Source organism: Schistocerca serialis, chromosome 7 (genome assembly GCF_023864345.2).
Source record: "Schistocerca serialis cubense isolate TAMUIC-IGC-003099 chromosome 7, iqSchSeri2.2, whole genome shotgun sequence".
Lineage (NCBI taxonomy): Eukaryota > Metazoa > Arthropoda > Insecta > Orthoptera > Acrididae > Schistocerca > Schistocerca serialis.
Window position 1 is genome coordinate 424,346,187 of NC_064644.1, and position 17,224 is coordinate 424,363,410.

A 17,224-nucleotide genomic window follows, 5' to 3' on the forward strand; every position below is an offset into this window, starting at 1 on the left:
ATAGGAAAATTAAAATAGCAGGAAAACCAAAATGGTGGGAAATTCTAATTTATTGGTGGGAATATCAAATTTTCTGTGTTCATGTTTTGGTCCGGAGACCAACTGATGTAGTTCAAGGCACCACCACCAGAGGCCGCTGTTGACCCTCCCAATCTCGCCTGCCTCCCAAACTTTCCTCCCTCCCACCCTCCCCTCTCCCCCTCCACACCCACCCCACCCCTCCCCATGTGACACAAAGTGTTTTGACGCGGGATAGCTGCAACCCTGCCCCTGACATCCAGACAGAAGGAGATGTTGCTGTAAGTCATTTATCATGCAATTAACTATTTTTTCCTTTGTTCTTTCGGGGTGCATCAGTTGTGTGGTATGACTTGCAATCGATTTGTATACAACTGCGTGTTCTGTGTGTGACTTAGAGTGCTATCTTCCTGTAATCGTTAACAGCAAAAGTTTACATGCTACAATTAGCAGAGAGTTTCAAACATATGTGTGATAAATCATTCCCATCGATGGAAAACCTTTTTCAACTCTCTCTTCTGGACGAATGAATATGCATGTGAAGTATTCCAATTCTCTGCCACAACTTGGACATAAATCGAGTCTTCAGTTTCATAACTGCAATAGTTCTAAGATAGTGACAGGTGTTTGTCAGCTTCTGCAAACCCTACACATATATTTTCTTGACAGTTGTGCTGTTGATGGAATTAGCGCAGCATGGCATGTAATTTCTCACATAAAACACCAATGTTATGCATTTGTCTGTGTTCTTGTAAGAGGATTCTCCGTTGCTGATGATGATTTCATTGGACTGATGTATGTGTAGTATAATTTCTGAACCATGATCAGATGTGAACAGTGGGTGCTACCAGAAAGCTATATTTTACATAGTCAGTATGGTCATCCTCCAGTACAGGCAACAAATCTTTGACTTTGATCACTGCTCGCCTTCTCCAGTGGACCAATACATATACAGGTTGGTCACAAAATGTCTGAAACGCTTGTAGGGATGTTGCAGGGCACGTTGTACTGAGATATAAGTGTTAAGAAACAAATTCAATACGTTGTGCCGTTTCAGAGTTATTTAGCGTTGAAACTAGCCAATGGGGGCATCGCGCACTCACATTCAAGCGGCGTGCCAGGAGCGGTGTTGCCCAATGAGTGCTTTGTTTGGTTACATAAAACTTGGATTTTCGCGCGCAACGATCTGATTGGCTAATTTCAATGCTAAATAACTCGGAAACATCGCAACGTATTGAATTTGTTTCTTAACATTTATATCTCAGTACAACGTGCCTTGCAACATCCCTACAAGAGTTTCAGACATTTTCTGACCACCCTGTATACTTAATGATATTATCACATATGTTTGATGTCAACATGAAGACAGAATTTGTTTCCTGAAATATTGGAAGAGAAAGATGCAGTAAAATCTTATTGAGTCCTCTACGAGGTGAAGTTACAGAAGTTATTTTATAGTTCATAGTTTTACTTAATTGGAAGTTACAAGAATAACGAGGGGACACTGCGCTGTCAACGAAGACTCGGTCACCACTGCACTGTCTTATTTCTAGTGTGATAAACATAGGAACACGATAAAGGAGATCAGGACTAGTACAAAGTGATATTTATAGATCGTCATCCGATACTTATGAATTGTAGGTGTTATGCTTCTGAATTTCTTTGTGCGGTCTCCGTATACTCTGCACGGTTGTGATTTTCCTCCTCTATGGTAATGTGCTATTTTGCCCGTTGTGATAGCTCTCAACGTGTAAGCCTTCTAACTAACGGAACAGTGCTATCGGAACGTGGCGATATTTTGAGAAAATTAGCAGGGATCTGTATCTTTGCGGGAGACATTTCTTAATCGTCGAAACCAGGTGGATTCAAATACTATATATCGAAGACTGGCAGATTCGTGAGAAAGGGGAGTTGAGGTGATTTCTATACAGTTTCTTCTAAGTGTTGCGGCCAAACATATTACAACCTCTGATATATGTCTCATGAAGTGACTGCTGCGAGCAAATTATGGGCTAATACGAAGGTTTCTACAGAGAGTAATCAGCAGCAGAATGTTCCGTCTTTTTGTTTCCTCGGTAAATAAGAGTAACACTCTTCCATGAGTATTTTGTACCTATAAATGGATGGACTGGATCTTAATCCATCGTACAGTGTGTGGCAGAGGGTATCCTGTACCACTTCTAGTCATTCCCTTTCCTATTCCACTCGAAAAGCGCTAGTTTGTCGTATTCACGTATCTTACCTTTATGGTCCTCATGCGAAATCAATGTTGGCGCCAGTAGAATCCTTCTGCAGTCAGCTTCAAATACCGGTTCTCCATAGTGCTCCTCGAAAAGAACATTGTCTTTCCTCCAGGAATTCCAATTAGAGTTCTCGAACATCCGTTCACTAATTTGGTGGGAGCCAATAGGAATGCTTCGATAGGGCTGTTTTCTGAGGGTATCCTAGGTCTGCAGATTCGTATATGTTTGGGATGTGGCGTCAGTAGACACGAATTTTGTTATTGCTCACTGTGTTAGCCTTTCTGCGATATTGTGAAAACACACCTCAGAACTTTTTGATCTGCGGGAGGGGTGAGGGGAAGCATATTGTTCAACGCCCTAGTTTTTACCGCAACGAAATTTGAGAGCCCAGTCCTTCTGAGAAGAATTGGACAACTTTTGCGACACTGGTTAACCTAACGTAACCTAACCTAACCTAGCCTAAGCTAACCTAACCTAATGTGTTACTTCCACAAGCATGACAACAAAACCGAGAGACATAACGCAATTAGTGTTGCTATTTACTGACTGCTACCACCCATTTTGGCGTCATAGGAAGTGAATACCTAGCCTGTGGGAAACCTACCGAGACGTCATGGAGACATCTGTAACGGATACCTGGCGGGTATAATACGACCCTACAGAAAAAAATACCCACCATGCAAAGAGACTCTCATGATCAATTTAATTAATTAGCTTATCAATTCGGTATCGATGACATGCCACCGGGTGGGTGGAAGCGAGGGTGAGAGTACAAAGGTTATGATTCAGGTGTTGGATTGGTAATCAGGCGTTTTTCCTCTGCGGCGACATCTTTTAACTATTTCTAACTTCCACCCACAAAGGGAGAGATGATCATCGTAATAAAATCATCTATATTATCAAATTTATAAATTGATATGTAGTATAAGCATGATATTTAGAACTTCTCTGTGCTGTTACCTTCGTATGTGATGAAACATTGCTTGCTTAAAGAGAGCGTTCGAAAGTGAGGAGGCATCCTGGGACAGAGGTAGAGCATGCTCTTAGCACTCCTTCATAAGTCAGAAATTAGAAAATACTTAGAGGAAACATAGTCTATGTAATAGTGCCATACAGGATTCCCAAAAGAAGTATGGTCTGATTTCTTCTGTCTTCGAAAATAACTTGTATAAATGGGACGAGTCTACATTTCATGTGGAAATTCGAGATGTATTGACAAAAAATATCTCAGGATTTTTTAAACTGAGGAGTCTGCGTCAGGTTTGGGTCTGCATTTAGTTCGAGTTGGGCTGCATTGTGCCACGGCTGGCGGCAGGAATGGTTGGGCATGCGGAAGTTGAGGATTAGCCTGGCCTCTGACCTGCCGTGGTTTCTCGGCTGGATAGCTCTTCAGGTACATAATAAACCCTGTAGATGGCGCTGGACTAGACTGGAGCTTCCTAGTCTGTTTCCTTTTTCGTCTTGGGACACCGTTTTCAGGTAAGATAATGAGCACTACATTCGAAAAACATATCGTATGATATATTTTCCATGTTGCTTGCGATTCGTACATAGGTAGACGTGTGTTTTCTTCTCAAATGATGTTGCTACAGGAAACCTATACATATATATGTCAGGCTGTTATAGGCGAAGAGTAAATGCGATAGTTACAGTAGAGGGCCAATCGTCTAATACCTGACAGCTACACGCAGGGATGCCTCAAGGATCCGTTTTATCCCCATTACTATTTAATCTCTATGTAAATGACATGTCGACAGCCACAGGAGTAAAAATTGCACAGTTTGCTGATGATACGGCTTTTTTAATCAGTGGAAGACATATTCACGCCAACATTCGACGCCTTCAGGATCAATTTGATGCCACAGCAGGTTGGTGTAACACCATTAAAGTGCAACTAAATTCCGCCAAGACGACAGCCGTCTATTTCAGCAAGAAACGCCCCTTGATGCCTAACAACTCCAGACTGCTTGGGTGGGATATCCCCTTGGAAGGGGGGGGGGGCAACAGTGACTTACCTGGGGTCACTTTGGACAAACACTTCTTTCTCCTTAAACATACTGACTCTCGACTCTCTCAGGACCTGGGGGTCACTTTGGACAAACACTTCTTTCTCCATAAACATACTGACTCTCGGCTCTCTCAGGAACAAAGCTTTTGGTATGGCCAAGAAACTCCCCCCTTTTTTCAAGAGTACTATAATTCCAAATGGCGGTATTGTATGGACCTACATACAGGGCCTAAGAAGTTGAACCCTAAAGTTTATTCATGATAATGTGAACTCAAACACCTACTTACCTTCCACCAAGAAGTCTTGATCGTCATCGGGGATGTCACTTCGATTTACACAGTGTCAACAAATAAAAAAAAGGAAGGCACAGTGGGACAGGGAATTGCTGTTCTAATATTATTATTACCTCCCAACAAAAGCTATTGACTTTTGGATCAGCTGGAAGCTACTTCCCCATACTTCAATGATAGCTTGCTGTCCCATCATTAGTACCCATCCTCCCCATATATGGCTACTGGCTAACCTGGCTGGAGCATCTCTCCAGATCTAGACCAACTGCGAAAATATCCACTCCATATCCAGCAGTTATTGACGCAACTGGATGGAGCTACTGTCTAGTAATCGATCAATAGCAACTAAAGTTGTTTTAATAAGCACCATACTGCACCACATCCTATGCAGCAGCCCATCACAGATTGAGTCCTTTTCTGACCAATTTCCAGATGGAATGGGGAGTGGAGGTCTGGAGACCAACTGGCCTAGTTCACAACGCCATCAACAGACGACACTGTTGGTCCTCCTGCATGCCCATTCCCATTCTGGAGTGGTGGAGGGCCTCTGTTAGTGGTGTTGGGAACTAGGTCAGTTGGTCTACAGGCTTCAGGTTGAACACACAAAATCTGATATTCCCACTATTGAATTTGAATTTCCCACCCTTTTGATTTTCCCACCAAAATCTGAATTATCCTCCATGACATCAGTGCGACATTCCCACATCTATGGCGATCATCTTGAATAAATTTGGGATGATGCTCTCTTTGTCCTACTACTTAAGTTTCTTCTCTTCTTATGCTCCTCCTCCAATGTAAATACAATGCAGTTTCCGTACACGCAACTGCAGAGCACAGCAGTAAGTCTTCGTCAGCCATTCTGAAGCAACTATGTTGTCAAACTCCTTTGTCAAAGAAAACTTAATGACAGTGTAGTATCTCTATTTGCACCACATCAGATACCTTTGTCAGAGAAAGTATGATGAATATATGATAACTTTTTTGTCAAAGAAATTTTGATAGTGCAATACCAGCCAAAGTCCAATATAGCGACCTATAACACTCAACTTTTGTGCAATGTGGAATAGTGTGATGAGATGAGCCAAAGCTAATGACATAAATTCCACATATGACAAATAAGGTATTTTAGTAATAGTCTTCAGTCTAGAGACAATACTTGGGAACAGCAAAACTGATAACTGGGAGGGGAACATTATTGTCCCACCACTTGTCTTCCATTTTCTCGTTTAGATACCCAAAACTGTTTGTGAAACATGAGGACTGTTGTGGGTATTTCAGTCGGGCCTTATAGCTGGCGTGGCGCAATTGCAAATGAGTGTGCTACATCAGATCAATTTTCTCGAGATTAGTGGCAGAGGCCTGCAAAAATTCAGTACGTTAGCTAAATATCATCCACATCAACATATCATGTAATATGCACTAAACGCAAAATCATAGCGACTCCTGTTTTTCATTGCAAACTTTTTCGAATTTCACGCAGTTTGTTACTTTCACGTAAATATCACAATAACTATCAAAATTAACGAAATGATGGGCACATCATAATCGACCTAACATATAAAGCTGCATTAAGAGAAAATTTTTAACCTATTATGAGGGCCACTCCAAAAGAAATGCACACTATTTTTGTAAAAACACAGTTTTCATTCTGCATGTGTGGAAGTCTTACAGTGTGTAGATACATCTTTCCCACTTGTTTTCAAACTTAGTTCAACCTGTTCCCGTGAGTGGCGCCGTCACAGCATGTCTTCAAGATGGCTGCTACACTTGACATTCAAAGAAGCAACGTGCTATCACAGAATGCCTGTGCTGTGAAAACGAGACAGTGGGAAACATCCACAAGAGTTTGAAATAGATGTATGGAGACGCTGCTGTCGATCGCAGTACAGTTAATTGGTGGGCAAGCAGGTTGCGTGATTAAAGAGGGCACGGAAATATTGAGGATTATCCTCGCAGCGGCAGGCCTCGTACTGCACACACTCCAGACAATGTGCAGAGTGTTAACGAATTGGTGACTGCTGACAGACGCATCACAGTGAACGAATTGTCACGCTACGTTGGGACAGGGGAAGGAAGTGTTTGCAGAATACTGAAAGTATTGGCGTTAAAAAAGGTTTGTGCCAGGTGGGTTCCCAGGATGTTGACAGTGGCTCACAAAGAAACAAGGAAAACGGTATGCAGCGAACTTTTGGAACAGTACGAGAATGGTGGAGACGAATTTCTTGGAAGAATTGTGACAGGTGATGAAACATGGCTCCATCATTTTTCACCAGAGACGAAGAGGCAATCAATGGAGTGGCATCATGCAAATGCACCCAAGAAAAAAAAATTCAAAACCATACCTTCTGCTTGAAAAGTTATGGCTACGGTGTTTTTCGATTCCGAAGGACTCTTGCTTGTGGACATCACGCCAAGTGGAACCGCCATAAATTCTGATGCATTTGTGACGACACTGAAGAAACTTCAAGCTCGACTGAGTCGTGTTCGACCACATCGGCGAAAGCAGGATGTTTTGCTGTTACACGACAATGCACAGCCACATGTCAGTCAAAAAACCATGGAAGCGATCACAAAACGCGGGTGGACAACACTGAAACACCCGCCTTACAGTCCTGACCTGGCTCCATATGACTATCATCTCTTTGGGAAACTGAAAGACTCTCTTCGTGGAACAAGGTTTGAAGATGATGACTCCCTTGTGCACGCTGCCAAACAGTGGCTCCAAGACGTTGGTCCAGAATTTTACCGTGCGGGTATACAGGCGCTGGATCCAAGATGGTGTAAGGCAGTTGAGAGGGATGGAAATTATGTGGAGAAATGAAAATATTGTTCCTAAAGGGTGTATCTACACACTGTAAAACTTTCAAAAATGTAGAATAAAAGATGGTTTAAAAAAATAGTGTGCATTTCTTTTGGAGTGACCCTCGTAGTTTCTGTGAAGTCGTTAGAGAATGACTGCAGAGCCTGATCCTCGATTCTGTCATCGACTATCGGCCTAAAGGTGGCCGACGCCGTCGGGTGACTGCCTCCCCTTCCGAACAAATGAATGAACTCGCCTAGCGCTTTGGACGAAAATTGGTCACTGCGCCTCAACCACCAAATCCTGTGCATAGGAAACAAGGACTGCTAAACAGACACTTATTGTTGACATAGTTTATGTCGCAACACTAGGCTTAATTCATCCTGCTGCCGACATGAAGTTGTCAGATTGCCACCGTATCATTGCCAATAAAACCCTATGGGAAATGAATGGGCTCCAGTGAAAAGAAAGGTGGCATCCAGAAAATGCGTGCTCAGAATAAAAGATGCCCAGAATTTACTTGAGGTTCAAATGGCTCTGAGCACTATGGGACTTAACTTCTGAGGTCATCAGTCCCCTAGAACTTAGAACTACTTAAACCTAACTAAACTAAGGACATCACACACATCCATGCCCGAAGCAGGATTCGAACCTGCGACTGTAGCGGTCGCGCGGTTCCAGACTATAGAGCCTAGAACCGCTTGGCCACTCCGGCCGGCTTTACTTGAGGAAGCCACTGATAATCTTACTGTGGAAGACAGAATTAAGTGCATACGCAACCTAAATTTGCAAGGAAACGATTTTTTGAAGGAAGGCGTCCGAGAAAGTATCGTTGCAAGTTTTTTCGTTGCTTTGAATGACTCTCCGGGTGTTGAACACTCTGGCAGACTTAGTTCTTCACAACAGGACAATTAAAAGCAATAATTGGCATAAAATGTTATGTCCCTAGTTTGCTCGTCCACCCCGAAGTTGTAAATGCTGTTTCCTTTCTCCGATTCCTTTCCTGTCGTCTTCCCTTTCCTATTTCCTCCCAAATACGGGATTATTCGTAAGTACCTCTGGGGATAGACCTTTCCGTTGGTGGGAAGGCTTGCGTGCCTCAACGATACAGATAGCCGTACCGTAGGTGCAACCACATCGGATGGGTATCTGTTGAGAGGCCAGACAAACGTGTGGTTCCTGAAGAGGGGCAGCAGCCTTTTCAGTAGTTGCAGGGGCAACAGTCTGGATGATTGACTGATCTGGCCTTGTAACATTAACCAAAACGGCCTTGGTGTGCTGGTACTGCGAACGGCTGAAAGCAAGGGGAAACTACAGCCTTAATTTTTCCCGACAGCATGCAGCTATACTGTATGGTCAAATGATGATGGCGTCTTCTTGGGTAAAATATTCCGGAGGTAAAATAATCCCCCATTCGGATCTCCGGGCGGGGACTACTCAAGAGGACGTCGTTATCAGGAGAAAGAAAACTGGCATTCTACGGATCGGAGCGTGGAATGTCAGATCCCTTAATCGGGCAGGTAGGTTACAAAATTTAAAAAGGGAAATGGATAGGTTAAAGTTAGATATAGTGGGAATTAGTGAAGTTCGGTGGCAGGAGGAACAAGACTTTTGGTCAGGCGAATACAGGGTTATAAATACAAAGTCAAATAGGGGAAATGCAGGAGTAGGTTTAATAATGAATAAAAAAATAGGACTGCGGGTAAGCTACTACAAACAGCATAGTGAACGTATTATAGTGCCCAAGATAGACACGAAGCCCACGCCTACCACAGTAGTACAAGTTTATATGCCAACTAGCTCTGCAGATGACGAAGAAATTGAAGAAATGTATGATGAAATAAAAGAAATTATTCAGGTAGTGAAGGGAGACGAAAATTTAATAGTCATGGGTGACTGGAATTCGACAGTAGGAAAAGGGAGAGAAGGAAACATAGTAGGTGAATATGGATTGGGGCTAAGAAATGAAAGAGGAAGCCGTCTGTTAGAATTTTGCACAGAGCATAACTTAATCATAGCTAACACTTGGTTCAAGAATCATAAAAGAAGGTTGTACACATGGAAGAATCCTGGAGATACTAAAAGGTATCAGACAGATTACATAATGGTAAGACAGAGATTTAGGAACCAGGTTTTAAATTGTAGGTCATTTCCAGGGGCAGATGTGGACTCTGACCACATTCTATTGGTTATGAACTGTAGAGTAAAACTGAAGAAATTGCAAAAAGGTGGGAATTTAAGGAGATGGGACCTGAATAAACTGACTAAACCAGAGGTTGTACAGAGTTTTAGGGAGAGCATAAGGGAACAATTGACAGGAATGGAGGAAAGAAATACAATAGAAGACGAATGGGTAGCTCTGAGGGATGAAGTAGTGAAGGCAGCAGAGGATTGAGTTGGTAAGAAGACGAGGGCTCGTAGAAATCCTTGAGTAACAGAAGAAATATTGAATTTAATCGAAGAAAGGAGACGATATAAAAATGCAGTAAATGAAGCAGGCAAAAAGGAATAAAAAACGTCTCAAAAATGAAATCGACAGGAAGTGCAAAACGGCTAAGCAAGCATGGCTAGATGACAAATGTAAGGATGTAGAGACTTATCTCACTAGGGGTAAGATAGATACAGCCTACAAGAAAATTAGAGAGACCTTTGGAGAAAAGAGAGCCACTTGTATGAATATCAAGAGCTCAGATGGAAACCCAGTTCTAAGCAAAGAGGGGAAACCAGAAAGGTGGAAGGAGTATATAGAGGGTCTATACAAGGGGAATGTACTTGAGGACAATATTATGGAAATGGAAGAGGATGTAGATGAAGATGAAATGGGAGATTCGATACTGCGTGAAGAGTTTGACAGAGCACTGAAAGACCTGAGTCAAAACAAGGCCCCAGGAGTAGACAGCATTCCATTAGAACTACTGACGGCCTTGGGAGAGCCAGTCCTGACAAAACTCTACCATCTGGTGAGCAAGATGTACGAGACGGGCGAAACATCCTCAGACTTCAAGAAGAATATAATAATTCCAATCCCAAAGAAAGCAGGTGTTGACACATGTGAAAATTCCCGAACTATCAGTTCAATAAGTCACAGCTGCAAAATACTAACACGAATTATTTACAGACGAATGGAAAAACTGGTAGAAGCCGACCTCAGGGAAGATCAGTTTGGATTCCGTAGAAATGTTGGAACGCGTGAGGCAATACTGACCTTACGACGTATCTTAGAAGAAAGATTAAGGAAAGGCAAACGTACGTTTCTAGCATTTGTAGACTTAGAGAAAGCGTTTGACAATGTTGACTGGAATACTCTCTTTCAAATTCTAAAGGTGGCAGGGGTAAAATACAGGGAGCGAAAGGCTATTTACAATTTGTACAGAAAGCAGATGGCAGTTATAAGAGTCGAGGGGCATAAAAAGGAAGCAGTGGTTGGGAAGGGAGTGAGACAGGGTTGTAGCCTATCCCCGATGTTATTCAATCTGTATATTGAGCAAGCAGTAAAGGAAACAAGAAAAATTTGGATTAGGTATTAAAATCCAGGGGGAAGAAATAAAAACTTCGAGGTTCGCCGATGACATTGTAATTCTGTCAGAGACAGCAAAGGACTTGGAAGAGCAGTTGAATGGAGTGGACAGTGTCTTGAAAGGAGGATATAAGATGAACATCAACAAAAGCAAAACAAGGATAATGGAATGTAGTCGAATTAAGTCGGGTGATGCTGAGGAAATTAGATTAGGAAATGAGACACTTAAAGTAGGAAAGGGGTTTTGCTATTTGGGGAGCAAAATAACTGATGATGGTCGAAGTAGAGAGGATATAAAATGTAGACTGGCAATGGCAAGGAAAGCGTTTCTGAAGAAGAGAAATTTGTTAACATCGAGTATAGATTTAAGTCTCAGGAAGTCGTTTCTGAAAGTATTTTTATGGAGTGTAGCCATGTATGGAAGTGAAACATGGACAATAAATAGTTTGAACAAGAAGAGAATAGAAGCTTTCGAAATGTGGTGCTGCAGAACAATGTTGAAGATTTGGTGGGTAGATCACGTAACTAATGAGGAGGTATTGGATTGGGGAGAAGAGAAGTTTGTGGCACAACTTGACTAGAAGAAGGGATCAGTTGGTAGGACATGTCCTGAGGCATCAAGGGATCACAAATTCAGCATTGGAGGGCAGCGTGGAGGGTAATAATCGTAGAGGGAGACCAAGAGATGAATACACTAAGCAGATTCAGAAGGATGTAGTTTGAAGTAGGTACTGGGTGATGAAGGAGCTTGCACAGGATAGATTAGCATGGAGAGCTGCATCAAACCAGTCTCAGGACTGAAGACCACAACAACAACAACAACAACCTCTGGGGTTTCAGAGGATGACTGTGAGAAAACTACAAGACGTACAGAAAATAGACACATATCAGTGGGTGGAGCATCTCGCTAAGTTCTTAATTATGTTACAGATTCTCGAAATGATCACGCGGGAAAGCTCTATAAAATACAGTCTATTGGAGTCACTGAAGGCACCACAGCGGCTTACATTAGAAGCAGCTACAGTAGATTGCCTATGTGTAAGTACGAGCTAATTACATGCAACAAGCAGGCTTGTAAAATACCGTAGACTACGCTAGACTATTATAAGTAAGCGTAGACTAAGGCAGTTCTCCAACTAACCTTGGCCAATGACGATAGTAGCCGCGTTACCTGTACATTAGGTGTGTTACGTGATTAAGATTGCTCTGTTCACGCATGCAATCAGTGTCTCACTAGATTCCCCTAGAAACTGGAAGAAGTGAATTTTCAGAGGAGATAGTACGGATAAAAACAAGAAAAAAACGTCTAGTAAACATGGACTCTAAAATGCATACTTTAAAAGCTATGAATACATGTTCAATATAGGAAATGTGTTCCTCAGTAGCGAAGTTGAACAAGTGCTCATAGCTCCTCAGGTATTCATTTTAGAACCTTATTTACTGGTCCATACTACCACCTCTGAAAGTTGTCTACCACACAATCTTAGCAACAACACTATCAGGAACTGTCAGAGGTATCAGAAAGGTTTTAGCTTCTAATTTTCGACGCGTTCGTTTCCGGTATATGCACCCTTACTCTAATTGAAATTACCCTTGTCCATCACCCCAGAAAGTTTGTAACGTCATTGCGGAATCACCTCGCATGTAGAAAACATTTACAACTGTCGGCGCCTATAGTAATGACGGTCTGTAGCTTCGTTGGATGACGTTTCTGGAGATGGGTTCATATGCAAAACTTGATTTACTAAGTCCCCTCTACAGCCTCTAGAAATGTGTGACATGAAATCTGAAACAACCTGTAGAGTGTTGCACTTATCCTCACCAGCCTCTCCTGTAAGTACCTTCATTTCTGTATAACTACTGCAACCTGTATCGATTTTAAGCAGCCGGCCGGTGTGGCTGTGCGGTTATAGGCGCTTCAGTCTGGAACCGCGTGAGCGCTACGGTCGCAGGTTCGAATCCTGCCTCGGGAATGGATGCGTGTGATGTCCTTAGGTTAGTTAGGTTTAATTAGTTCTAAGTTTTAGGCGACTGATGACCTCAGAAGTTAAGTCGCATAGTGCTCAGAGCCATTTGAACCATTTGATTTTAAGCAGATTATTGTATTCTTTCCTTATTAACCTTTAATAAGGCCTTCATTCACTCGACGTGATCATAAAGTTCTCTTCTCACCAGTTTGATTCAATACCTCTTTGTTAGTGATCTGATCGAACCCATTTAATCTTTTACAATATTCTTTCGCAACACGTTTCAAAAGCTTTTACTCTCTTCTTGTCTTAACAACTTACCGGCAACGTTTAGTTTCAAAACATGGCTACGCTGCAGACAAATAATTTCAGAAAACATTTCCTGACAGTTAAATTTTTACAAAGGTGGTTTGATACGTGTGGTGAATTTCCATGAAAGAATGGAACATTTTTGTTGCACCTGGATGTTTGGTAACTTTTATTATTCCAAGAATCGTATGAGGAATCTCAACAATGTAAAACGTACAGTTCATTGTTGACACCTGTCTGAGTTGATCAGTGTGTTGACTGTGTTTGATAATGGAGAAAACCGAATTTCATGTTGTTATTCAGTATTGTCATTTGAAAGGTTGGACTGTCACACAAATCAAAACAAAACTGCATGATGTTCACTTGGACTCAGCATTACTGATGTATCAGCTCGTAGTCTAGTGGCTAGCGTTCCTGCCTCTGTATCATAGGGTCCAGGGTTCGATTCCCGGCCGGGTCGGAGATTTCCTTCACCCGGGGACAGAGTGTTCGTGTTGTCCTCATCACCTCATCATCATTCAGGTAGTGGCGAGACTGGAAATGGAAAGAGTGGAATCTGTATGGATGCTGATGACCAGGATGTCGAGTGCCCCACAAACATACATCATCATATCACTGACTTTAAACGTGCTTGGACGAGCACTGAGAATGGAGTGCGCGCCAACCGTACAATTGTGGTCGCCACAGAGGAAATCACTGACAAAATCCATTATATGGCAATGCAAGACTGACCAATAAACATTCATAAGATTGCTTAGACAGTAAGGGTGTCAAGTGAGCGAGTGCATAATATCCTGCACAGAAATTCTGTATGAATAGCCGCGAACAGTGGCCCCCGGTTAGAGACACCATGTCACTGATTGCGCGGCCTCTCCCGCCAGAGGTTCGAGTCCTCACTCGGGCATGTGTGTGTGTGTGTGTGTGTGTGTGTGTGTGTGTGTGTGTGTTTTGTTCTTAGCGTAAGTTAGTGTAAGTTAGTTTAAGTAGTGTGTAAGTCTACGGAATGATGACCTCAGCAGTTTGGTTCCTTAGGAATTCACACTTATTTGAATATTTGTCTATGAAGAAGCTGTGTGTGAGGTGGGTATAGAAATTACTCACAGTCGACCAAAAGTGCATCTGGCACAACACTTCAACAATTGTCTGGCGATGCTTAGTTGCAATCCTTAAGACTTTGTGCACCGATTTGTGACTGTTGATGCAACCTCTAGTATGATAAAAAAAATTATTAGGTTAAATATATTTCAATTCTTTCAATTTAAATCTGTTTTTCATACTAGAATGTCGTGTTTCCAGTTTGGCACAGCTTTGCCACAGGAGACACGAAAGCGGTCGAAGACGTCCGTCTTCTGGTCGGCTCCTGATCGCTGTCAGAAGGAGGCTAGTTTTTGATTGCGCAAAGACTTCTGTTATTTGGAAAAGAACAACCCGAATTTCTTTACGTAATTAGTATGAATTTTATAATTACCTAAGGGACCTTTAACAATGAACAGTAAAAAAAAATTGCATTTGCAAATGAAATCATTAATAAATGGAGCAGCTATGAGTTGTCTAGAAGACAAGGGGCGGCCTTCTGTACACGACCAGGATGCCGCAGTATTCTCTGCTGTAGTAAAGGCTGTCTGACATTTATAAAAATCATATGGCATGGAGGTTCAAAAAGGGTAAAGGAAAAGAACAGAATAAGAAATCTGGTAAACACTAAATATATTCAAACAATTCTCACTAGCAAATTAGGGCTTATTCATAAACAATATAACTTACGTAAGTTCTTTTTTAACTGTTTGGTGCGATCAGATTTCAGCCTGCCCTGTGCTGTCTCCTTGGTTTACGTTTTTGTCACAAATTACAGTCATTACTTTTCTCCTTCGTTAAAGACAATTCTTGCACTGTCCAACACCTTCATAACAATAACTTGCCGATTTACAGTTTCGAACATAAATTACTTGAATTTTATTAATTAATAATGTTGTCTGCACGCTGGCAAGACCGCTCACTTTTCTAGCTTAAAGTCGACCTTCTTAACGTTTTCACATTACAAGCAGAAGTAGTACATTAAAAATCTGAACATCTACAGAAGTTTTTTTACCGTCATCTTTTATCTGTTAAAATGTTTCTTTGACTGCGCAATCTATGTATTAGCGTCCGCGCTAGATGCGCATCTTTACAGTTACGTAAATTATATAAAACAAATGTCTTTCAAAGAATATGTCTCATCTCATAAGTTGATAATTTAATATACAGATAGGTGAATGCCTTTAGAAGGGTACTCAAAGCTTTCATAAGACGGAAATCCCAATAATATTACAAACCTGTATCCATCATTACACACCAGAGCCAAATAGGCTGACAAAGGAACTGACACAGTCTGGTGAAAGTGAACCAAAAGAAGCAAAGGCTGTTTTGTCATCTGCTAAGGTGATGGTCACTCTTTTTTGGAATTCACAAGGAATAATCATCATAGATTAGTTGGGAAAACGCAGAACAATAAATGCACCCTATTAAGCTTCAGTACTGGATCGTTTGAAACTTGTGTTAGCTGGAAAAAAACAAGGTTGGCATCATCCTATACACTAGCGATAGCGATGGCGAAAGTGCATGAACTGGGCTTTGAATTGGTTCCACATCCATCTTGTTCCTAGACATAGCTCCAAGCGACTTCTTCCTGTCCCTTAACTTGAAACTTTGGCTTCCTGGGAAGAAAATTGCACCAAATGAAGAAGTGAGTTTTGCAGTCAACGAGTATTTTGTAGAGTTAGGCAAATTTGTCGATGGGATGAAAAACCTGAAGGATCGGTGGACCAAGTGTATATTCCTCAAAGGAGATTATGTCAAGAAATAAGGTGAGTTGTTTACGAAACAAACACTTCTTTTTGCATTTTTACCGGACTCACCAAACCACTCTCGTGGTAGGTGTAAAAAGTTTTCTCTTTTCCAGAAAAAAGCTTCTCTTACTTTTGTCAGCCTACACTTTATATCTTCTCTATACCATCAATTAACTTAGACCCAAATAGCATAACTCGTCTATTATTTTTAGCTTCCAGTTACTGAATTAATTCTCTCAACTTTACCTAAATTCACATTTCGTTACTCATGCTTCACTTATGTTAATCCCATAACCTTTTTCCGCGACATAATACATTCCTTTAAAATGCCCTTCCAATGATATTGGCAAATGTTTTTTCTTATTCTTCCTGCAATATAATTCTTTTTGCAGATTTCTTCTTAATTATGGCTCGAATGTAGTCATATTTTGAAATTCAACGTGAACGATAACCAGTTATGGTAAGAAGAGAACAAAAGCTTTTGGAATGTGTTGCATCAGAAAATTACACTAATGGCCATTAAAATTGCTACACCACGAAGATGACGTGCTACAAACGCGAAATTTAACCGACAGGAATAAGATGCTGTGATATGCAAATGATTAGCTTTTCAGAGCATTCACGCAAGGTTTTCGCCGGTGCTGACACCTACAACGTGCTGACAAGAGGAAAGTTTCCAACCGATTTCTCATACACAAACAGCAGTTGACCGCCGTTGCCTGGTGAAACGTTGTTGTGATGCCTCGTGTAGGGAGGAGAAATGCGTACCATCACGTTTCCGGCTTTGATAAAGGTCGGATTGTAGACTATTTCGGTTTATCATATCGCGACATTGCTGCTCGAGTTGGTCGAGGTCCAATGACTGTTAGCAGAATATGGAATCGGTGGGTTCTGGAGGGTAATACGGAACGCCGTGCTGGATCCCAACGGCCTCGTATCACTAGCAGTCGAGATGACAGGCATCTTATCCGCATGGCTGTAACGCATCGTGCAGCCACGTCTCGATCCTTGAGTCAACAGGTGGGGACGTTTGCAAGACAACAACCATCTGCATGAACAATTCGACGACGTTTGCAGCAGCATGCACTATCTGCTCGTAGACCATGGCTGCGGTTACTCTTGACACTGTATCACAGACAGGAGCACCTGCGATGGTGTACTCAACGACGAACCTGGGTGCACGAATGGCAAAACGTCATTTTTTCGGATGAATCCAGGTTCTGTTTACAGCATCAAGATGATCGCAT